Below are 24,044 nucleotides of genomic sequence, written 5' to 3' on the forward strand. Positions count from 1 at the left end.
TTTATCAATTAATTACATGTAATTTGAGAACTACTTACATGTTTTGGTTCAAATACGTTTTTGTTGCATTTAACGTGTACTTTTTGAAATTGTTTTATCTTTTTGTTCTTTTAAGTGGTTCTTTTTCAATTCTTTAAGTTTTGCTTTTGGTACGTGTTTTTTCCATTTTGAGAATTAGTTTATTAATGCGCATAAATATGGGTCATTATTTCTTGTAAATTTTATGAATGAACTATGACAAAAGCCATCAATGATCAGCTCTTCATTGTTCTAAGACATGTATGACTCATTTATTAAGAATGTTTCAAAGAATATTCGATAAATTATATAGAAATTTTTCAATAATTTTTTTTACAGAATTTTCGATTAATTTTGTTTTTACAGAAACTTTTCCTATAAATTTTCTCTGTTTTTTAAGGATATTTTCTTTTTATTGAACATTTGGCGATAAATTTTATTTGTATAGAAAATTTTTAATAAATTTTCTATTTATAGTCAATTTTCGATAAATTTTCTTTTTATAGACAATTTTCGATAAATTTACTTCATAAAGAAAATTTTTGACAAGTTTTCTTTATATAGAAAATGGTTTTAAAATTATGAGATAAATTTAATTTTTATTATAAATTTTTGGAAATATTCAATAAAAATCGGTCGATTATGGTCCGAACTCTTCAGAATTTGAAAAAGCGGTTAATTTCTGAAAACAAATCATTTTTATCTTAATTCTGTCTTTTTGGAAAGTTTATTGACAAAAAAGATATTATCTGTAAGTGGGGTTAGTTAGGGGTAGATTTTATTAAGGACCGATCTATATAAAATTTGGTGAAATTATTTTTCTTCCTATATGTTTGTTACAAATGTCCGTTATGTAACTTAGAATTTTTGAGGGATGGGGCTTGGTGCCAGTATGGGCCAATCCTTAGGAAATTTGACAAATAGATTTTAGGTAGGTAGGTCGATAGGAGGATGTATACTACATCAAATCCGAAGAAATACACCTAGGCCACTATCGGGCCTATTGTGCGCTCCTTATCAAAAAAAAAACTGAAAGAATTATTTTTCAGTGTCCAGAAACTCAGTTTCCTGAACGTAATTCCTAAGAATCTTCCAATCAGTGTTAGTCAGGAATGTTATTTCTGGAATAACATCACTTCCAAGATACTTGGATCTAATTTCGACGAATGCCTGGCAGTGGCAAAGAAAGTGCTCCAGAGTTTCACTGTCCTCTCCACATGCTCTACATTCGTCTATGTGTCCATTCAGAATACGTACCATCAAATAGATTTTAGTTCCTATAGAAAAATGTCGCGTTGAAGTAATTTTCCGAGGGTACCTTATATGGCGGTAGGATCAATTATGGAACGATCTTCACAAAATCTTATTCCGGTGAGATTTCGGTTCCTATATTAGCCACTTGTCTAAGTCGAATTTTATCGCCACACTTGTATTTTGAATCCAAATAGGAGAATAAGAGTAAATTTCTAGAGCGGACCTTAAATGAGAACTAGGTCTAGATGTGGGTCGAATACATATTGTACATGACTCTCAATGAGAACCTATCGTCTTTTCAACAGAAAGACGACGCGCGAACATGGCTAGATAATTTTAGAATCTAATAAGTACAGATAGATACTCTTTTTCGATAAGTTACAAATGGAATGATAAAATCGGTCCATCAAAATCATCGTTACAAAATCCAAAATCTAATTTTTAATTAAAAGTTCGATTTTTACTGAAAATACGACTTTTTTGGGTATTAAATTGTGCATTAAAAATTAATTTTTTCAACAAAAATTCGATTTTTTAATAAAAGTTAGATTTTTCACAAAAAAACTCGATATTTCACTAAAAAAAGTGATGATGTGAAATGAACAAAAATGCGTTTTTCACAAAATCAAATTTATAATTGAATTAATTAAAAACAACAACTTATTTTCATAAATTTTATTAAAAACTTAATTATATTTATTATTCTTACAAAAAATTTAACAAAACTGGTAATTAAATATTTACAATTAATTATTTAAATATAAACTTAATAACGACTTGTTATAGTCTTCAAAGTTTCTGCGATTTGACTGAACAAAGTGGCATTGAAGACATTTAAAGGCATGGGTCCAGCAGGTGGTAGATAAGGCATAGACTGAAAATTAAAGTTTGGCAAAGCATTAGCGGACATAGGGGGAAGTAATGGTAAAGGTTGTTGCATTTGGGGATTAACTGGGTTGTTATAAATAGGTGCAGGAGATAGAGGGACAGATGGCTGAGGAAAAGGGTATTGAGGTAGTTCCGATTTATCGCCATCAGCATCTGTTAAAGTGTCTTCCTTCTCTTCAATTAATGGTTGATTGTTGTCATTTTCTCTCTTTCCCTTGAAAGGTAAGGAATTTGGTATTTGGGCAGCAATGTTAGTTAAAGGAGAAAAAGAGTTTAAAAATGGTTCAGGTGGAGGGGGTAAAAACATGAGAGGTGATGGATGAGTTTGAGGCAATATTTGATTAAAAACTGCAGGACTAGAGGGACTTAAGGGAAGCTGGGAAGGGGGTTCCTGTATATCTAAAGGATTATTATGACTTTGTGGTTGATTATTGCTGTTATATTCTGAGGGTTGAGGTAAAGGCATTATGTTGGGCATTTGTGAACCAAAAGGACTATTCATAGCTGCCAAGGAAGTTAAAAATTGTAAAGGATTGAAAGGATTATTAGCACTAGGTGCCGATTCCATTGCAACTCCCAAGTTAGATTGATTTACTAAGGGTACAAAAGGATTATAAGTATTAGCGGTAGGATCTGCGTACTGTGGCATAAAGGCAGGATAATTTGAGAAAGGATGATGATTGACAGGCATTAAAGGTAGTACGGGATGGTTAGGAGCTGTGTAAATAAAATTGTATGTAGGAGCATCATAGACTGGAGCCTTGTAAACAGCACCATTATAAATTTCACCCTTTTTGGTACTGTTATACTTGGCAGGATATTCCTCGCGTTTGGTATAATTCGATTGATTTTCCATATCCTCATACAAAGGATAAGCTGCAGTAGTTTCACTTCCAATAGTAGTTAATACTTGTTTAACTAAAGTTTCATCATCCTCTTCCTCAGCATCACTTTCCGATAATAGAGCTTCAAAAACCTCTAAAATCTTTTCAGTATTTTCCGTATTATTCACTTGAGATTGTGTGGAATATTCAGGGATTTGTTCATTTGGATTGGAGTCTCTATCGTCTTGGTAGATATAGGCAGACGGGAGCGAGTTAATGTTATTGTTAGAATTCATTTCTTTTGCTATATTTTCCCCATTATATAGAGTTGTTTGGGGTTGTTTTTGTCCAGACCTTTCATGAGTTTTACTGACCTCAGCCGAATCTAATAAACCATATGCTTCATCGCTATATACCCCGAACTTTGGTTCCTTTTCTTTTACATTAAGTGGTTCATAATTAGCTTTTGCTGTATCTTCTTCATAACTTATATCCGCTTCCAGACTTTCATCTTTGTTTTGGAAATTCCCTAGCAGATCTTCATAGTTGTCTTGAACTATATCTTTGGGACCTTCGTAATATTGTGGTCTAAATAAAGCTGTGTTCAAATCTATGTTTGATTGCTCCAGATTTGTATTACCTTGATGATTTCCATATATTTCTTTAAGACTTTGTGCGGCATTCTCATTGTGTTCAGCGCTATATAAATTAAGGTTTAATAGCCCTGGCTTTGCAAAGATTTGATCTCGTTGTTCAGTATTTGACTTAAATTCAGATTGTTTTAGATTTCCATAAAGTTCTTGAAGGCTTCCCGCAGCATTTTCAGTTAAAGCTGTATCTGAATGAGGGTTTATTTGTCCAGAATTGACTAGATTTTGAACTCGTTGTCTGATCGGTTGTCCTGAGTATGGCTTAATCGTAACCTTTTCTTTAGTATTAACTTTTGTTTTCCCTAGTTTTGCCTTAAGTTGATCTTGCTGCTTAGTATTAAGACCTCCTTCTTTTCTCTGCGCTTGTTTGTTCATATCGTGAGGTTTTGGACTTCCAAACTCCTCCTCAAGCCTTTCTTGTATCAATTTTATTATATTCTTTCCCTCATTGTTTCCCAACACATTTAAATCTTCTCGATTTTCTTTGTTCTTAAAAGTACTTTTTGCAGATGTTTTCACATTTCCCGATTTTGCATTATTATTTATGGAAGTTTTCTGATTACCGGTAGGTAAAGATCCTTTAACCTTTTTTATATGCTCCAATTTTAAATTGTAGTTTGTAGAAGTTTCTTGCTTCTCTTTAGGGCCTGCGGAGTAAGTTGGCTTTTTGGATTCCTTGTTCCCAGTCTTGTTATTATTACTTCCCGAATGTTTCTTCTCTTCATAAGCATACTTGTTAGTTTCAACATTGGAATAAATAGCTTCACTATCGCTGATCTTTTCTAATTCCCTTTCGTTGGCTTTATTCTCACTAGAATTAGTTGAATCTTCCCCGTAGATAAAAGTATAAGTGGAATTAGTTTTATTGTGTTTGTAAGTGTAAGTATTATCATCTATTGTGTAGGACCCTTCAGCTCCGTTAGATTGGGATGTACCATCCTTATCTTCCTCCTCATCTTCCTCATCATCTTCCTCCTCCTCTTCATATTCCTCTTCATCATCGTCTTCCCAACTAATATATTCTTCATCGTTTTCATTCTCTGGGGAATAATCCTTAAAGTCTTCTTCACTGTTACAGCCACAGTTTTCATCATGTAATTCATGATATCCTTTTGAACTGTCATCGAATTCAGCACTATCAATCTCAGTACTGTACTCATAGCTACATTGATGGTGTGCTGTTGTAGAGGAACTTGTAGGGGAATATCTTGGGTAGTCAGTATTTGCAGGTTTTGCTGTAGTTGAATAATATTTGCGATATGTTGCTGTTGTAGTTTTGGGAGTAGTTGTGGTTGCTGTGATAGTTTTCGTTGTAGTTGGATAATGAGGTTGAGAGGTAGTAGTTCTTGTAGTTGACGATCGCGGTGTGGTTTTAGGTGTGTTAGTACTAGTTTTCAAAGAAGTTGTATTTTTCCTCGTAGTTGAGCACTTTTGAGTTGCTGTAGTTGAGGTTTTCGGTGTAGTTGTAGTTCTCGAAGTTGTGGTGGTGCTTCTTTTCGGTGTAGTTGATGTTGTGGTAGGTTTTGGAGTAGTACTTTCCAATGCTAAGAAAAATGCTTTATTAGCTACTTTGGCAAGAGAAGTTGACGGTAGACATTCATCGTTGTGAAGCAAGGACCAAGCTAAAGGAATAGAGAAATTGGAAATTTATTATTCTGATATCCAAAAAATTCGATAGAAATAGTAAACGAATCCTTTTCTAGCAGATCTTTACTAATATTTCATTTCAAGGGTCTCATTCTGACACTTACCAATTCCCGTTTTTCTTATTTCCTCCTGCAATTCGGACGAATCATCAAATATTCTTTTAATCTTTCCATCGGTGGCACAAATCGGTTGTAATTCTATACTGTCAGTTGCAAAGCTCTTAATAAGACAGGGACCATTATTAATAAGTTCCCAAGCTAAGAAGGAAAGGAAGAAATTAATAACATATAAAGCCGAAATTTGTACTGCCATTAGACCTTTGAGTTGGGAAAGTTCGAAAGCAATTCTTCAAGTTTTAAAAGCATACCACTTACCTATATTAGTTTCACATACACTTCTCTGGAATTCACATTTATTGGGAAACTCTCTTAGTTCGCCCTTAAATCTGGCGCATACTGGTCTAAATTCTTTCGTACAAAACTTAGGACATGCAATTCTTAATTTAGATTCGGAAGGACAGGGACCCTCGTTCAAAACTTTCCATTCTATTTAGGTAAATAAAACGACTTTTTAGAAAACTTCTTCACTTCCAATTTCATAAACTTACTATTTTTAGTTTGACATATGGTTACTTGCATTTCGCAACGATTACCAAATTCTCTTAATTCCGAATTGAATTCTGCACATACCGGCCTTAAATCATCAGTGCAAAATTGTGGGCATGGTGGTGTTAGGGGAGCTAAGGTTAGCTTTTTGTCGGGGTTTGAAAAACAAGGACCGGAATGTACAAAAACCCAAGCTAAAGGAAATTTTTGTTAATTTAGTTAATAGTTTGGGAATTTGTTCAAACTTACGTTTATTCGATTCACAATTTTCTCTTTGTAATTCACATCTGTTGGAAAATTCTCTTAATTCGTTATCAAACTGAGCACATACTGGTTCATATTCTCGAGAACATAACTTGGGACAGCTAACTAAGGGAGTGGGTGTTAACTTTTTGTTGTCGTTGGAAAAACAGGGACCTGAGTTTATGAAAACCCAAGCTAAAGGAAATTTTTTGTTAATTTAGTTAAAAGTTTGGGGATTTGTTCAAACTTACGTTTATTCGATTCACAATTTTCTCTTTGTAATTCACATCTGTTGGAAAATTCTCTTAATTCGTTGTCAAACTGAGCACATACTGGTTCGTATTCTCGAGAACAAAACTTGGGACAACTTACTAAGGGAGTTGGGGTTAATTTTTTAGCCAAGTTCATAGAACTTACAGAGGAAGTTGGTGAAACTGGTTTGTTCTTGGAACAAGGACCCAAACTAACAAGCTCCCATTCTATAAATGGTAACAAAGAAATTAGTATCTGCTATATAATAATTTCATTAAAGAAAATTTACTTTCATCTGATTCACAATTCCAAGATTCCAATACACATTTATTGGAAAACTCTCTTAGTTCATTATTGAGTTTAGCGCAAACAGGATCGAACTCTCGGGTGCAAAATTTCGGACATTTATTTGGTAAAGACAGTAATGCTGAGGCTGGTTTAATAGAGGAACACCGACCCATCTTGACAAGTTCCCATTCTTTAAAGGAAAGGTATAAATTTAGAATCAAACTTTCATCAATTTCGTTAAATTATATTTACTTTCATCTGTTTCACAATTCCACGATTCCAATACACATTTATTGGAAAACTCTCTTAACTCTTCGTTGAGTTTAGCGCATACAGGGTCAAATTCTCTTGTACAAAATTTGGGACATTTATTTCGTGAGGACAGTGTATTCGAAGCTGGTTCGATCGAAGGACATGGGCCCTTATTAACAAGTTCCCATTCTTGAAAAGAAAACCAAAAAATTAGTACCAAATTCAGTTTAATTTTGTTAAAATTTACCTTCATTTGTTTCACATTTCCACGATTCCAATACACATTTATTGGAAAATTGCCTTAGTTCATTATTGAGCTTAGCGCAAACAGGATCAAACTCTCGAGTACAAAACTTGGGACATTTCGGTGGAAAGACTTTGATCACACTTGGGGTTTGTTTGGAACAAGGACCCATTTTAACCAGTTCCCATTCTGTTGTAAGATACAGACGGTCATATTAAATAAATCTAAGAGTTAAATATCTAGTCTGTAAAACTCACTTTTATTACTTTCACATATGGCTTTCAGTAGCACACATTTATTTGCAAATTCTCTTTCTTTCCCCTTAAATTCAGCACAAACGGGCTGATATTCTTTCGTGCAAAATTGGGGACATTCTGTGATTTCAGCAGAGGAGTCGGAAAAGCAGGGTCCTTGTTTAACAACTTGCCATTCTGAAGTCAAAAGTTCCTAAATTATAAAAAACTCCGGAAATATTTTATAATCATTTGTTGAACTTACTTTGATTCGTTTCACATATGGTCCTTTGTAAATCACAATTATTAGAGAATTCTCTCAAATCGTTTTCAAATTGGGCGCAAATCGGTCTATATTCCAAAGTACAAACTTGGGGACATTTAGGCTTTTTAATTAACTGCTCTGTATTGCAAGTGCCCTCATTAACAACTTCCCATTCTGTAATAAAATTTTAACAATAACTTTTCCGATCTATAGTTTATATTTTGAAAAACCTTACTTTGCTTGGTTAAACAAATTGTACTTTCTAAATCGCACTTATTTGAAAACTCTTTCAATTCATTATTGAACTGAGCACAAATGGGTCTATACTCCAAAGTACAGAATTGTGGACATCTGGGGTCTTGTGATATTTTAGCAGCTTGATGATTAAACACCGATATGCCTGAGGAGCAGGGTCCACTATTAATAACTTGCCAGTCTTGTCCCGTTTCGCATACGGTAGTGTCGAATTCACACTTATTGCCGAATTCTCTTAATTCCTGCTCGAACCGAGCACAAATGGGTCTGTACTCCAAAGTGCAGAACTGAGGACATTTGGGCTTTTGTTCTAGCTTAATAGCTTTATTATTTGAAACACTCGGACAGGGTCCTTGCTCAATAATTTGCCAATCTTAAAACAAAATTAAATTTAAATGAATTCAAGAAGTAATTTCTAGCAAAACTTACCCTCCATATTTCTGCAAATGGCAGTTTCCAGTTCACACTTATTTGCAAATTCTCTTAACTCATTCCCAAACTTAGCGCATATGGGATCATATTCCAAAGTGCAAAACTCGGGACACTTGTTTTTAGGCTTTAACAAATCTAAAGCCATAGTTGCTTTGTTTTGCTGGCAAGGTCCTCTTCTTATAACATCCCATTCTAAGATAAAAAATTATATATAAGATCCCTCTTACTATTTTGTAATCCTTTTAAAACTTACTCTGCTTAGTTTGACATATGGTAGTCTTAAGTTCACACTCATTGGAGAACTCCTTTTCCAAAGTCATAAATCTAGCACAAATCGGTTGGTACTCTAAAGTACAAAACTCGGGGCATTCACTATCCTCGGTAGGCGATTTGAATGAAGTTGAAATTGTGTTATCGGTAGTTGCAGCACAATAGCTAGGGTCAACTATTTGCCAATCTGGAATTGTATTTTGAATTACATTTTGGACTATTCTGTATTGTAAAAAAAAAAAAATTACCTTTATTGGTCTCACATTTCTCTTTATCTAATTGACATTGATTGGGAAACTGTTTCAATTCTGTTTGATATTGAGCACATACTGGCTTGTACTCTAAGGTACAAACTTGAGGGCATTGGGAGTGTGGGGCAGGGTTTGAGCGACACAAACCGGAAGATACTATGCGATGTTCTAAAGGTTTATAAAAGGAAATATTTTAAAGATAACATAAAACTATGACACTATCAGGTCTAGACGTCAGCTTGGCTCAATTATCCGATAATTTGCTTACCTTGTTGGGTGAAACATATTTTTCGCTCTACCTCACAGGGATTGGGAAAATTTTCCATTTCTCCAGTTAAGACGTTGACGGCACAAACTGGTTCATAAATTGCACCACAGGGAGCACATTGAGGACTACAGTAACTTAAAGGGCATTCAAAGTATTCTGAAACAAAGTTCAGGTTAATAAAGTGTAGATTAGAAACTAGATTATAGTACAGATTATATTCTAGACTATAGTCCAGACAATAGACTATACTATAAAATAGTTCAGGCTATAGACTAGACTATAGTCCAAGCTGTAGAATAAACTATAATCCAAAAAAGACATAAAACTAATATCCAGACTATAGACTACTCTATGGTCGTAATTATAGACTCGACGATACTCCAGGCTATAGACTATACTATAGTCCTTACTGTAGACTCGACTATTGTGCAGAGTATAGACTACACTATAGTTCAGACAATAGACTAGACTATTGATTGAACTATAGTCCATCCTAAAGACTAAACTATATTTCAGATTATAGACTAGGCTATAGTCGTTAATATAGACTCGACGATAGTCCCGACTATAGACTAGACTATAGTCCTTGCTATAGACTCGACTATTGTCCAGAGTATAGACTACACTATAGCTCCGACTATATACTAAACTGTAATTCGTACTATAGACTCGACCCCGTCTATAGACTAGATTAAAGCCCAGACTCTAGACTAGACTATATTCCAGACTGTAGACTAAACAGTTCAGTCGACAGTCCAGTCGACAGTCCAAACTATAGACTAGTCTACAGTCCAGACTATAGACTAGTCTACAGTCCAGACTATAAACTAGTCTACAGTCCAAACTATAGACTAGTCTACAGTCCAGACTACAGTCCAGACTATAGACTAGTCTACAGTCCAGAATATAGACTAGTCTACAGTCCAAACTATAGACTAGTCTACAGTCCAGACTATAGACTAGTCTACAGTCCAGATTATAGTTGGACTAGCCTACAGTCCAAACTATAGACAAGCCTACAGTCCAGGCTATAGACCAGACTATAGACTAGTCAATAGTTCAAACTATATTTGTTCTATTTGAATTCCAATTCTTCTACTTACCTTTCAATCCTTTCATTAACTGTTCAAAATTTCTCACTTCCAACAAACATTTATTATCAAAATACAACACTTCTTCACCATTTGTAGCACACAAGGGCTGTTTAATTTTAGGGCAAGTACCCTGGCCCATTTTATTATAGTCAACCACTTCAACTTCGTTAGTAACTTGATTATTATCCTTATAGGGATAATTAAAGAATGCTAAAATCCCTAAAACTTTAAGGCTTAGCAGCAATAGAAATAGAAATTTCATAATTTTTTTTTTGTTTAAGAGATGATTATGTAAAAAGTCTTAACCTAGTACTAGTAATAATATGCGAAACAAAAACTAATTTATATAGTAAACAATTTAAAGCAATAAAACATTGTTGTAAAGAAATTATCTGGAGCCAAGAAATAATCAAAACGAACGTGCTAGTTTTGCACAAGAAACGAATAAAAAGGGCTTATTTTGAATGGGGGTTTTAACTTAGAAGACGTGTTGCAGAATTGATGAATAAAAACAACTAACAAATGGATAAGTTACAAGAAAAATGTAAAGCAAGTTATATGCTTTAAAATGAATTTAAATGATGCAAAAAGTAAAAAAAGGCACAATCATGGTTTTAACTAGAATATGGAATAAAAACCAGATATTTATGGAAGACGCAGTTTAGAGAAGCTGTAGTATCCTAAACATTATTTAGCTTGAATGAATGTAAACAAACTTTAGAAAATGTTCCGGAAGAATGTAAGACACGTAGTAGTGACTGGCTGGATAAGGTGTTAAATTGATAAATTAGCATTTTCATTTTCTAGTGTAATACAAAATTCTGGTTTTATGAAACAGAACTTTACGAACGTTCACTCTTTTGAGAGTTTAAAAGAGAGCCAGTTTGAATAGAGCAGGTTATGATGATCATATCTTAAAACTAACAGTTAACTTTAAGTTTCAAGCCATAAACCCAAAGAAACAGAGAGAGAGAGTTAAACAAGATTTTGTAGTTGATAACTAAAGACAGGTGTTTTAATAGCAGAAAAAAGAGAGAATTTAAGAGAAAAAGAAAACTTAGCAAGAAGAATGAACAAGCAAAACAAAACACAAAAAACTGATCATTAAAAATAGCGGCTTAAACAAACTACACACAAACACACAACCAGTTAAGCTATAGTTATGTAGATTTAATGCAATCAGTTTAAATGTTTAGGCCGTTTAACTCAGACGTGTTGTTGACTAAATAACGGAAAGAAAATTTTCAAAATAAACGCATGTTTTTAAAATAATTTTAAGTAATTTTGATTATAAACAAAATATAACGTTTAATAAGAATTAAAAAAACAAATTATTGAAAAAAAAGATTAAAATAGTTCTAAAATTTCGTTTTTAAAAGAATTTTTTAATAAAATAAAACCTCAAGAAAGTTTTTTAAAAGTGTTTGTTTTCTAAAGATTTTTTTCAAGAATTAAAAAAAAGAAAAAGTTAATAAAAATAAAAGCTAAACAATAGAAGTTTAAATGAAATGCATAAATTATCATTAATTAAACATGAAAATGTTTTATTTACTTAAAGTGCAATAAAAAAAAATTAAATAAAATACTTTGTAAAAGTTTTAAAATAAAGCAGCCAAAAGTGTTTAAGCAGAACTGTTAAACAGTCCAAATTGTTTTGGAATAAATTAAATAATAAGGTAAGACTTCTAACTCCAATGTTAGCTATAAATCAAATTACTTATTTACTTCCTCAAATGCTAAATAGGTTAACTTAAAAAAATGGTAATTAAAATTTAATTCATATTTACTGTTTAATGCTCAAACTATTACAGTTTCTTATTTCTTTTAAGTTCTTCTAATTAAAACTTAAAAACTAAGTTAATCTCTTTGGCAAATAAAGCATGCAATTGTAAAATCAAATCCAATAGAAAAGAAGTAAGAGTAAACAGAATTTTCTTCAAACAAAAACGTTAAAGGAATGTGTGGACCTATGTATATCAATCGTTTTCATTTATGTTTACTTTTGGAACCATGATCGAATGTTCAATGTTTTCGACATTACGAATGGATTACAAGCTAAACATGGATAGACGGACGGACGAATGGATGGACGGACTTTAAACGGGGATATTTTTAGGTGCCACACACATCAGCACAAACTCTTCTTAACTCTTAGTTTGGAACCAAAATTGTGTACTAAAGTTCACTTTTCAGTATTACGTTCTTTACCTCGATTATAAATTAAACGTGTATAGACGGACGGTTGGATAGACGGACTAAACAGGGCGGACTTAAAAAATTGATATTTCTAGGTGAATTAGCGTATTATATTTCATTTTAGAACCAAAGAGTCTTTTGTACAAAAGTTCCTTAGAATTCTTTTCGGAATTACGCTCGATGGGAAGTTAAAGATGGATAGACGGAGTGTCGGTTGGATGGATGGACGAACTTTAAACGGGAATATTATTAGATCAGCGCAAACGCATAATATTCTCCATAACCTCATTTTAGAACCAAAGAGTCTTGTTCAATTCTTTTAAAAATTACGTTCTTTAGATCGATTATAAGTTAAGCATGGATGGACGGACGGACTTTAAGCAGGAATATTTTTGTGTGCCACAAACATCAGAGCAAACGCGTAATACTCTCCTTATCCTTAATTTTGAACCAAAATGTGTATAAAACTTCATTGAAATCTCTTCGGAATTACGATCTTTAGCTGGATTACAAGTTAAAGTCGTATAGACGGAGGGTCGGATGGATGGACAGACGGACTTCAAACGGGAATATTTTTAGATGCCACACATATCAGCGCACATGCATAACCATTTAGGAAACAAAAAGTCTTGTTTACAAAAGATCATAGATTTCTTTTCAAAATTATGTTCTTTAGCTCGATTACGAAGTTAAACATGGATAGACGGACGGAGAGAAAACGGACATTAAACAGGCCTATTCCTAAGTACCACAGGGACAAAGAGTATGCACAGTTGCCAAAAATATTACATAACGAATAATACCAAACACACACCAAATGATTCAGCAAACTTGTTCAAGTCTAAACAATCTAATATTAGGGTCAAAGGTCAAAATTTGGAATATTTAATAAGAAAACAAATTTAATGTTATAGAATCTTAGATAAAACCTTAGGAAATTAATAATATAAGAACTTAGAACTCGATTTTAGCTCTTTGAGACCATAGGGTCAAAGGTCAAATTCTGAAATATTTAGAAGTTTCCAAAAACCCAACAGTTTTTTATGGGGTTTTCATCAAACTTAATAAAATGATACCACAAAGATCTTGGGATGAAACTATAGCTGAAATTAACCCTTAGCTGAACGTAGGGTCAACACACAAACATTTTTTTCATATAAGAAACTTTATATTAAGTTCATATTCTTTATTCTTATCAAAAACCATACAAAATTTATCTATTACATTTTATTTCTTCTCTAATTTTCCTAATATAGAAAATTCACCCAAATAATTTCACAACAATAGAAAAAAACAACACCTAAAATCATATACATATCTCCAAACACACTCCTTCTAACACTGTTAGAATAATTTTTCTATTTATAAAACTTAAACTAAAATATGCATATTTATTAAAACAAATCATCAACAACATCCCACATTCATTTTAATACTATTTAAACTAAAAAAATATATAAAAATTTACATATGAAAAACTCATAAAACTAAGTTTTCATATGTGGTTAGATAGAGCCAACAAACACAAACAACAACTTTTTCCTAACAAAAGTAAATCTTCTTACCAAAAAAATAACGGTTCAATCAATTTAAACCATAATAGTAATAAAAAAAAATAATAAAAACAACACATTTGTTTTGTTTTTCATAGCTCTAAAAAACTGTTACTCTTTCTGCCCCCTAAACAAAAAACAGAAATACAGCAAACCAAGAACCAAACCCAATAATCATCATGCATAAACTTTAGTTTAGAAAATAAATAAAAAGCAGAACTCCATATTTATATGGAAAATAAGAAAAAAAGTAATAATAAAAGATATTAAAACTATAACATTAACCTGTTGGGGGACGGAGCAGAAGGAAATGTGCAAATACCCCGGCTATAATAAGGACTATAGTCTGTTCTAAAGTCCTACCAATAGTGTGGACTATAGTCTTGTCTATAGTCTGGACTATGGTTTTATCTAAAGTCTGGACTATAGTCTTGTCTAGTAGACTATAGTCTTGTCTATAGTCTAGACTATAGTCTTGTCTATAGTCTAGACTATAGTCTTGTCTATAGTCTAGACTATAGTCTTGTCTATAGTCTAGACTATAGTCTTGTCTATAGTCTAGACTATAGTCTTGTCTATAGTCTAGACTATAGTCTTGTCTATAGTCTAGACTATAGTCTTGTCTATAGTCTAGACTATAGTCTTGTCTATAGTCTAGACTATAGTCTTGTCTATAGTCTAGACTATAGTCTTGTCTATAGTCTAGACTATAGTCTTGTCTATAGTCTAGACTATAGTCTTGTCTATAGTCTGGACTATAGTCTATTACATTTTATTTCTTCTCTAATTTTCCTAATATAGAAAATTCACCCAAATAATTTCACAACAATAGAAAAAAACAACACCTAAAATCATATACATATCTCCAAACACACTCCTTCTAACACTGTTAGAATAATTTTTCTATTTATAAAACTTAAACTAAAATATGCATATTTATTAAAACAAATCATCAACAACATCCCACATTCATTTTAATACTATTTAAACTAAAAAAATATATAAAAATTTACATATGAAAAACTCATAAAACTAAGTTTTCATATGTGGTTAGATAGAGCCAACAAACACAAACAACAACTTTTTCCTAACAAAAGTAAATCTTCTTACCAAAAAAATAACGGTTCAATCAATTTAAACCATAATAGTAATAAAAAAAAATAATAAAAACAACACATTTGTTTTGTTTTTCATAGCTCTAAAAAACTGTTACTCTTTCTGCCCCCTAAACAAAAAACAGAAATACAGCAAACCAAGAACCAAACCCAATAATCATCATGCATAAACTTTAGTTTAGAAAATAAATAAAAAGCAGAACTCCATATTTATATGGAAAATAAGAAAAAAAGTAATAATAAAAGATATTAAAACTATAACATTAACCTGTTGGGGGACGGAGCAGAAGGAAATGTGCAAATACCCCGGCTATAATAAGGACTATAGTCTGTTCTAAAGTCCTACCAATAGTGTGGACTATAGTCTTGTCTATAGTCTGGACTATGGTTTTATCTAAAGTCTGGACTATAGTCTTGTCTATAGTCTAGACTATAGTCTTGTCTATAGTCTAGACTATAGTCTTGTCTATAGTCTAGACTATAGTCTTGTCTATAGTCTAGACTATAGTCTTGTCTATAGTCTAGACTATAGTCTTGTCTATAGTCTAGACTATAGTCTTGTCTATAGTCTAGACTATAGTCTTGTCTATAGTCTAGACTATAGTCTTGTCTATAGTCTAGACTATAGTCTTGTCTATAGTCTAGACTATAGTCTTGTCTATAGTCTAGACTATAGTCTTGTCTATAGTCTAGACTATAGTCTTGTCTATAGTCTGGACTATAGTCTTGTATATAGTCTGGACTATAGTCTTGTCTATAGTCTGGACTATAGTCTTGTCTATAGTCTGGACTATAGTCTTGTCTATAGTCTAAACTATATTCTGGACTATAATCTGGACTATAATCTGGACTATAGTCTTGTCCACAGTCTGGACTATTGTCTTGTCTATAGTCTGGACTATAGTCTTGTCTATAGTCTGGACTATAGTCTTGTCTATAGTCTGGACTATAGTCTTGACTATAGTCAGTACTATAGTCTTGACTATAGTCAGTACTATAGTCTTGTCTATAGTCTGGACTATAGTCTTGTCTATAGTCTGGACTATAGTCTTGTCTATAGTCTGGACTATAGTCTTGTCTATAGTCTGGACTATAGTCTCATAAATAGTCTGGACTATAGTCTTATACATAGTCTGGACTATAGTCCTGTCTTCAGTCTGGACTATAGTTTTGTCTATAGTCTGGACTATAGCTAATGGATAATAGTTATGTCTATAGTCTAGACAATAATTTTGTCTATCGTCTGTCTAGACTATAGACAAGACTGGACTATAGTCTTGTCTATAGTCTGGACTATAGTCTTGTCTATAGTCTGGACTATAGTCTTGTCTATAGTCTGGACTATAGTCTTGTCAATAGTCGAGACTATAGTCTGGATTATAGTCTTGTCTATAGTCTAAACTATATTCTAGACTATAATCTGGACTATAGTCTTGTCTACAGTCTGGACTATTGTCTTGTCTATAGTCTGGACTATAGTCTTGTCTACAGTCTGGACTATTGTCTTGTCTATAGTCTGGGCTATAGTCTTGTCTATAGTGTGGGCTTTAGTCTTCTCTACAGTCTAGATCATAGTCTTCTATATTATGGCCTACAGTTTTGTTTGGTTTATAGACTGGGCTATAGACTTACCTTTAGTCTAAACTATAGCTTTTTCTGTAGTCTGGGCTATAGACTTGCCTTTAGTCTGAACTATAGTCTTGTCTATAGTCTTGTCTATAGTCTGGTCTATAGTCTGGTCTATAGTCTGGTCTATAGTCTGGTCTATAGTCTGGTCTTTAGTCTGGTCTATAGTCTGGTCTATAGTTTGGTCTATAGTTTGGTCTATAGTCTTGTCTATAGTCTTGTCTTTAGTCTGGACTATTCTATTTTCTATGGACTAGACTATAGCTTTGTCTATAGTCTGCACTATAGTATTGTCTCTAGTCTGGACTATAGTTTTGTCTGTAGTCTGGACTATAGTTTTGTCTGTAGTCTGGACTATAGTTTTGTCTATAGTCTGGACTATAGTTTTGTCTATACTCTGAACTATAGTTTGTATATAGTCTGGGCTATAGTTTCGTCTAGTCTGGACTATAGTCTTGTCTATAGTCTGTACTATAGTGCTGTCTATAGTCTGGACTATAGTCTTGTGTATAGTCTGGACTGTAGTCTTGTCTATAGTCTGGATTATAGTCTGGACTATTGTCTTGTTTATAGTCTGGACTATAATCTTCTCTGTAGTCTTGCCTATAGTTCGGATTATAATCTTGTCTATAGTCTAGACTATAGTATAGACTAAACTATAGTTTTGTCTATAGACTTGACTATTGTCTCGTCTAAAGTTGGGACTATAGTCTTAACTATAGTCTTGCCCAAAGTCTAGACTATAGTCTTGTTTATTGTCTAATCTAAATTATGGACCCCGTCTGCACTATAGTCCTATCTTCTCTCCTAATAGAGTTAAAAATCTATTTCTTTTTCTAATTCAATCTATAACAGAAAAAGATCGTTCTACCAGCCATATTTGCTGAAATCAAAAGAATGTATGTTAAATTATAGAAATGTGTTGTTATTATTTCTACTTTTTTTGCATTGAAATACAATACAAAAAAAAAAAACAACACTTAAAAGTACACAGTGTACAATACATCATCATTATTATCGATTACGCGATTTTGTAACCATCAGCTATTTGAACTCTATAATGCAAACTATGAAATTCAACCAGCCATACATCGATTGGAATAGAAAAACTAACATCAACAACAACAACAACATTTGCCACTACCGTCAATGCAATCAGCCTTAATGTTCTTTTATGCATCATAGAATTACTAGTAGTTGTTGCAACAAGCAACAGCAGCAGCAACCAGTAGATTTAAAGCATTACAAATACATAGTGATGATGCCATACATACGGCAAAAAAACAAAAAACAACAATTGATCGAAGGAAAGGAAAAAAAGTCAACCATAACGTTGAATTGGTAACGAAACGAAAACAAACTACTCCAATAAACCGGCCTGGAAAACTTCATCATTGCAACCAGCAACTATTAGAGAGTGGTGTTGCACTGGTATTATCGTTATTATGTGCGTACATATGTTAACCAAAAGCGAATGCTGCTTGCTACAAATACAATAATTTGTGGAATAAGCAGCTATGCTGCATGCAGCGTATGTTGCATATACATTCTAACGGTAAAACGAGTATTATTACACTATTTTTATAGTTGTCTTCCTCTACATCATCGACCACAAAAAGATCACAGAAGACAGAACGAACGTTGTGTTGTTTTTTTTTTGGCTTTTCATGGGGTTCGGTAATATAGGAAATACATTTGAACAACTTCGAAATGTCTATGCTGCTGCGACTGCTCTTCTATATGATTCTTTTGTTGTTTTAAGTCTTTCAATATTTCTCTTTATTGTGGCCCCTTACAGCGCTTTTAACTAAACCCCTTGTCATGGAGTGTCCAGCACCATGTTGTTTTTCTTTAGAATATTTTGTATTAATGTTGAAAGAAAAGTATTTAAGATCTTTTTTTCTATTCTTTCTATATAGATATTTATGTATGTATTGAAGTGAGACCAATTTTGTGTTGAAAGTTATGCGGAAAAACTATTTTTCTTTTTCCATTCTTTCCTTAATCATCATGGTAAAAGTTGGAGAGTAATTTGTATTGGCCTTTGCATTTGTAACTGATTCCAATATTTCCCAATAATTTTTGTCTATAGTCTGGACTATTGTCTTGTCTATAGTCTGGACTACAGTCTTGTCTAAAGTCGGGAATGTAGCCTTGTCTATAGTCTCGACTATAGTCTTGTCTATAGTCTGGACTAAAGTCAGAACTATAGTCTGGATAATAGTCTTGTTTATAGTCTGGACTATAGTCTTGTCTATAGTCTGGACTATAGTCTGGACTATAGTCTTGTCTATAGTCTGGACTATAGTCTTGTCTACAGTCTGGACTATAATTTTGTCTACAGTCTGGACTAAAGTCTTGTTTATAGTCTGGAATATAGTCTTGTCTATAGTCTGGACTATAGTCTTTTTTATAGTCTGGACTATAGTCTTGTCTATAGTCTGAACTATAGTCTTGTCTATAGTCTGGACTACAGTATTGTCTATAGTCTGGGCTATAGTCTTGTCTATAGTCTGGGCTATAGTCTTGTCTATAGTCTAGACTATAGTCAGAACTATAGTCTGGACAATAGTCTTGTCTATAGTCTGGACTATAGTCTTCTTTATAGTATGGACTATTGTCTTGTCTATAGTCTGGACTATAGTCTTGTTTATAGTCTGGACAATAGTCTTGTCTATAGTCTGGACTATAGGCAGAACTATAGTCTGGACTATAGGCAGAACTATAGTCTGGACAATAGTCTTGTCTATAGTCTGGACTATAGGCAGAACTATAGTCTTGTCTATAGTCTGGACTATAGTCTTGTTTATAGTATGGACTATAGTCTTGTCTATAGTCTTGTCTATAATCTGGAATATAGTCTTGTCTATAGTCTGGAATATAGTCTTGTCTATAGTCTGCAATATAGTCTTGTCTATAGTCTGGACTATGGTCTTGTCTATAGTCTTGTCTATAGTCTGGACTATAATCTTGTCTATAGTCTGGCCTATAGTCTTGTCTATAGTCTGGACCATAGTCTTATCTATAATCTGGAGTATAGTCTTGTCTATAGTCTAGACTCTAGACTATAGTCTTGTCTATGGTCTAGGCTATAGTCTGGACTATAGTCTTGTCTATAGTCTGGACTATAGTCTTGTCTATAATCTGGAATATAGACTTGTCTATAGTCTGGACTATAGTGTTATCTATAGTTTGGACCATAGTCTTGTCTATAGTCTGGGCCATAGTCTTGTCTATAGTCTGGACTATAGTCTTGTCCATAGTCTGGACCATTGATCTGTCTATAATCTGAACTGTATTTGTTTCTACGAATTGAACTTCTCATTGTTAATCAATTGTTTTACACTCTTTGTAGCGAACATTAAGTCCTCATTAACCCCACCAAACTTTCCTTCTATATCTGTCAAATGAGTAGAAAAACTAAAGGAAAAGAAAAAACTCATAAACATTTTACTACGAAGTAAAAGAGGAGAAAAAAAGTAAAAGAAAAGAAACCTGGAATTGTTTACAACCAGAACTATAAAATAATTCTACAAAAAAAAAAATAGACAAAAAAAGAAGAAAAACATTCATTTTTCTTAAATTGCTAAAGAAAAGCCGAACACACACACACACACAGCAGCAGCAGCTTAAACTCAATCTCAGTTGGGGTAACCCCATTTAGAAATTGTGCCAAATAGATTTTTATTTTAGAGCTTAAAAGTTTAAGAATGTCCTAAATTTTCCTGTCAAATGTGTCGTTTTAAAAGCAACAACAGAACAAAAACAAAACTATGTAAAAGATTTTAAATACGAGTAGTAGTAGTGAAAAAAAGATCATAATACATTTAAACATTGCAACAGCTTGTGTTTTTTTTTTTTTTTTTTGTTTCTCGAAATTTACAAGATAAACCAACTTGTCGCTTTCCTTCTAGAAATCCCAACAAAAAAAAGGAAAAACTTTAACATGAGCAATTTAAACAAATTATGCTGCAATATTAGTTTTGTTGTGGTTTATAAAGTTTTAAAACTAAATCTTGACTACACATTTCTTCGTTGTTGTTGTTGTTTTTGCTCTAAAACTGGCCATCAACCAAATGTTTCTTCTATTTATGTCTAAATTTTAACAGGAAAATTATTGTTATTTACTTTTGCTGTAATTTGTTTTTTGTCTAAACAAAAAAATCTTTATCTTTAATGAAAAGTTCAAGAGGTTGTTTAACTTAAAGGGAAAATTGTTTATTGAATTGCAACTCTTAAGTGCAGCGTTTAAACCTTTAAAAGTGGAGTTAAACTATGGATTTTTTATGTTTTGCTTTAAAGCCAAATAATGCAACATGAGCAAAATGATGAACCCATGAGAATTATTTTTTTTAAAGAATAGAGAATAAAAGCATTTTCCCAAGTTTTATTAGCTTATTAAATTAAAAGCAGAGTTGGAAATTTCCAAAAGAAGTTTAAATTTTTCCAGATTTAATTTTGAAATCAAGGTTAAATAAGGATTAAACTAGTTAGTTAGTTAGTTAGTTAGTTAGTTAGTTAGTTAGTTAGTTAGTTAGTTAGTTAGTTAGTTAGTTAGTTAGTTAGTTAGTTAGTTAGTTAGTTAGTTAGTTAGTTAGTTAGTTAGTTAGTTAGTTAGTTAGTTAGTTAGTTAGTTAGTTAGTTAGTTAGTTAGTTAGTTAGTTAGTTAGTTAGTTAGTTAGTTAGTTAGTTAGTTAGTTAGTTAGTTAGTTAGTTAGTTAGTTAGTTAGTTAGTTAGTTAGTTAGTTAGTAGTTAGTTAGTTAGTTAGTAGTTAGTTAGTTAGTTAGTTAGTTAGTTAGTTAGTTAGTTAGTTAGTTAGTTAGTAGTTAGTTAGTTAGTTAGTTAGTTAGTTAGTTAGTAGTTAGTTAGTTAGTTAGTTAGTTAGTAGTTAGTTAGTTAGTTAGTTAGTTAGTTAGTTAGTTAGTTAGTTAGTTAGTAGTTAGTAGTTAGTTAGTTAGTTAGTTAGTTAGTTAGTTAGTAGTTAGTTAGTTAGTTAGTTAGTTAGTTAGTTAGTTAGTTAGTTAGTTAGTTAGTTAGTTAGTTAGTTAGTTAGTTAGTTAGTTAGTAGTTAGTTAGTTAGTTAGTTAGTTAGTTAGTTAGTTAGTTAGTTAGTTAGTTAGTTAGTTAGTTAGTAGTTAGTTAGTTAGTTAGTTAGTAGTTAGTTAGTTAGTTAGTAGTTAGTAGTTAGTTAGTTAGTTAGTTAGTTAGTTAGTTAGTTAGTTAGTTAGTTAGTTAGTTAGTTAGTTAGTAGTTAGTTAGTTAGTTAGTTAGTTAGTTAGTTAGTTAGTTAGTTAGTTAGTTAGTTAGTTAGTTAGTTAGTTAGTTAGTTAGTTAGTTAGTTAGTTAGTTAGTTAGTTAGTTAGTAGTTAGTTAGTTAGTTAGTTAGTTAGTTAGTTAGTTAGTTAGTTAGTTAGTTAGTTAGTTAGTTAGTTAGTTAGTTAGTTAGTTAGTTAGTTAGTTAGTTAGTAGTTAGTTAGTTAGTTAGTTAGTTAGTTAGTTAGTTAGTTAGTTAGTTAGTTAGTTAGTTAGTTAGTTAGTTAGTTAGTAGTTAGTTAGTAGTTAGTTAGTTAGTTAGTTAGTTAGTTAGTTAGTTAGTTAGTTAGTTAGTTAGTTAGTTAGTTAGTTAGTTAGTTAGTTAGTTAGTTAGTTAGTTAGTTAGTTAGTTAGTTAGTTAGTTAGTTAGTTAGTAGTTAGTTAGTTAGTTAGTTAGTTAGTTAGTTAGTTAGTTAGTTAGTTAGTTAGTTAGTTAGTAGTTAGTTAGTTAGTTAGTTAGTTAGTTAGTAGTTAGTAGTTAGTTAGTTAGTTAGTTAGTTAGTTAGTTAGTTAGTTAGTTAGTTAGTTAGTTAGTTAGTAGTTAGTTAGTTAGTTAGTTAGTTAGTTAGTTAGTTAGTTAGTTAGTTAGTTAGTTAGTTAGTTAGTTAGTTAGTTAGTTAGTTAGTTAGTTAGTTAGTTAGTAGTTAGTTAGTTAGTTAGTTAGTTAGTTAGTTAGTTAGTTAGTTAGTTAGTTAGTTAGTTAGTTAGTTAGTTAGTTAGTTAGTTAGTTAGTTAGTTAGTAGTTAGTTAGTTAGTTAGTTAGTTAGTTAGTTAGTTAGTTAGTTAGTTAGTTAGTTAGTTAGTTAGTTAGTTAGTTAGTTAGTTAGTTAGTTAGTTAGTTAGTTAGTTAGTTAGTTAGTTAGTTAGTTAGTTAGTTAGTTAGTTAGTTAGTTAGTTAGTTAGTTAGTTAGTTAGTTAGTTAGTTAGTTAGTTAGTTAGTTAGTTAGTTAGTTAGTTAGTTAGTTAGTTAGTTAGTTAGTTAGTTAGTTAGTTAGTTAGTTAGTTAGTTAGTTAGTTAGTTAGTTAGTTAGTTAGTTAGTTAGTTAGTTAGTTAGTTAGTTAGTTAGTAGTTAGTTAGTTAGTTAGTTAGTTAGTTAGTTAGTTAGTTAGTAGTTAGTTAGTTAGTTAGTTAGTAGTTAGTTAGTTAGTTAGTTAGTTAGTTAGTTAGTAGTTAGTTAGTTAGTTAGTTAGTTAGTTAGTTAGTTAGTTAGTAGTTAGTTAGTTAGTTAGTTAGTTAGTTAGTTAGTTAGTTAGTTAGTTAGGTATACATTTCGCAGTTTTAGTCCCTCTGGTGTCGCATGAGTCCATAATTTCTATCTTTATCCGTGGAATTTCATGGATCTATCATTATGAACTCAGATCGCATTGTCCTAACAACAGTTTAACTACCGGACAAAGTTAAACTTTCTTTTAACTTCACATAAAAACAATGTTGATATTAGTATGTAATTAGAAGTCACCTTTGCCTTCGTTGCACTATTCTTTTTAGTTCAAGACCACAAATCTCGCAAAATCTTCTTAACATAGAAATTTTCGATTGGTTTTCCTACCAAATAAGCCTAGAAAATTAGAAAGCGAAAATTTTGTACTCATCAACATATGAAGACTTAAGATGCTTAACATTTTAACACACAGATGAATTTCAAATTTCTAACAAACTAGCCAACACATTCCTGTGGCGTATCTAACAAAAGATTTAAATTTGTTAAAGCCGACACATTTTCTAATTACTACTTTAGAAAACCGCACAACATATCAACCCAAAATCTTATGAAAAAGAAAATGCGTTAAGAAGCCAGAAAGTCCATTCAGCAGTCAGTCAGTCAGTGACTAAGTGAATTGTGCAGGTCATATGAGCATAAATCTTACATGAAATAACATGTTCATATCAGCATAACAAATTTAAAATCATCACAGCAAACATTTCACTCTTACTCTTCTTGGCTTGCTAAACATATAGTGTTTCTAAAATTATAAAGACATTATAATAAATTTTAATTACATTAA

General features: G+C 32.1%; 1 protein-coding gene across 1 annotated transcript in view; it reads left to right on the top strand.

Annotated features, from left to right (window-relative positions):
* The first annotated feature begins 11,414 nt into the window (after positions 1-11,414).
* Positions 11,415-24,044, top strand: part of LOC119605036 — a 72,109-nt gene continuing 59,479 nt past the window's right edge. Inside the window, exon 1 of the mRNA XM_037957977.1 lies at positions 11,415-11,909. The gene's annotated coding sequence lies outside the window, so the exon portion shown is untranslated. The remainder of the gene's footprint in view (positions 11,910-24,044) is intronic.

The sequence above is a fragment of the Lucilia sericata genome, unplaced genomic scaffold, assembly GCF_015586225.1.
Source record: "Lucilia sericata isolate MDLA Ls3-8-SP2 unplaced genomic scaffold, ASM1558622v1 Contig000455F_arrow, whole genome shotgun sequence".
Taxonomy (NCBI): Eukaryota; Metazoa; Arthropoda; class Insecta; order Diptera; family Calliphoridae; genus Lucilia; species Lucilia sericata.